The sequence below is a fragment of the Malurus melanocephalus genome, unplaced genomic scaffold (genome assembly GCF_030028575.1).
Source record: "Malurus melanocephalus ecotype Western Australia unplaced genomic scaffold, MMel_1.1 scaffold_201, whole genome shotgun sequence".
NCBI lineage: Eukaryota > Metazoa > Chordata > Aves > Passeriformes > Maluridae > Malurus > Malurus melanocephalus.
Window position 1 is genome coordinate 606,558 of NW_026623433.1, and position 1,720 is coordinate 608,277.

The window sequence follows — 1,720 nt, forward strand, 5'->3', positions numbered from 1 at the left end:
AATGAAGGGGCTGCACTCATGCAGAGCAGTGATGGAGGTGCCCATGAAAGGCTCTGTGCCCAGCAGGAGCAGCAGCTCCCTGCCAGCCCTGGGCTGCTCACAGGACCAGGGTTGATCCTGCTCCTGCTGCCACACCCCACGGACATGCTGATCTCCACGGGCCTGTTCAGAGCAGCAGCAACAGCAAACACKGGAGATATTACACAGCAACTCAGTGAGCTGGAAAGAGACGTTCTGGAGGGGGTTTTATCGAGATAAGATAAGCTYGGCTGCTCGGAATATATTTGATCTGCTTGGCCCCTTTGAGCTGATTTATATTTGGGGAAAGAACAAACACAAACACATATAAATAAATACCTGAGACAGATTCTGTCCTCTGCAAGGAAAAACACACCTACAGACAYTGGCACTCCCAAATTTCAAGCTTCAGTGCATCCCCCAGTACARTCTTTACTGAAAGCCAGAGCCAGGAGCTGCTGGGAAGGTGACATTTTGGAGGAGAAAAGTCCCAAAGATAACAAAGTTCTGACAAGTTTTATGGGAACAGCAGCCAGGCAGAGGRAAAGAGCCCCCATGGCTGCTTCCCTGGGGAAAGGCTTTCACAGGGGGCAAATGTCAGTGAGSTGCAGAGCCCCTGCTCAGAGCAGARACCCYCAGACCCTGGGCCTGACAGGAATKCATTCCTCCATCACATCCAACCCCAACCCAGCTGCAGCCAGGTTCTGAACAGCGATGGAGTCTGAACCTACACTGGAAACTGCAGCTGAGCAACTGCTGCAGCTTTTGAACTGATGTGTTTGCAGTTACAGGATCTGTTTTTCCCAGCATAAACAAGGCCATGGGTTAAGTGCAGCTGTTCCATCAAATACAAGCAGGGAGAAAACAAGGATATATCAGKGTGTGAGCTAAGAGAATAATTACTTTTACTTCTTTCTGCTCACAAATGGATTGGAGCAACTTAGAGTTTTCCTGGATCTATTTATGATGGGAAATTCGCAAGGCTATTCCTGCAAATAATTAGTTATTGATCCCTAAGTTTGCTTAGGGAAAAGCAAGTCAATCTGTTATTCAAACCACATTTGTTTAGGGGTTTGTGGCACCGGAGCCACAGTTTTGGTCTCCTACTGACAAAGCACAACTTCAGGTTTCTCCATGAGTGAGGAAGGTGTTTAAAAATCCCATTTTTCAGAATCAATCTTTTTTCCTCTTCTTCCAATAAATGCTTTTCTCCAGTATTTGCTTAAAAGATTTTGAGTATTGCTTGGCAAAAAAAAATCTAGTTATTTTATTAATACTCTAGGAGCATTTTCCCAGCATTTAGATGTTCTAAGTAATAACAGCAGCATTAAGTGAGTCCTTGAATTCCTCCTGACCCTRAGGGGCACACAGCTGGGGACAGAGCTCTCATTTCTGCTCAGCTTCCTGCTCCTTCTCAGAAAAGCTCTGACCATCAAAACACCACCCAACACACTTCTTTTAACAAATCCACTCAGATTTCACTCAATCATGCCACRCAGCCTTTTCCCAGAGTCAGGACCAGGCACGTGGCTGGGATTCCTCAATCCAGTGAAATAAAACCCCATCTAATCCTCTCAAGGGCAGGGGTTTCACTCAGAAGTGTGGAGCCCTCACCATAAACTTTCCTTACGTCCCTTTTCCCAGAGCTGGGGGAATCAGCACTTTTCTCCTGCCCCCACTTTCAAGAAGCATTTATTGCCCT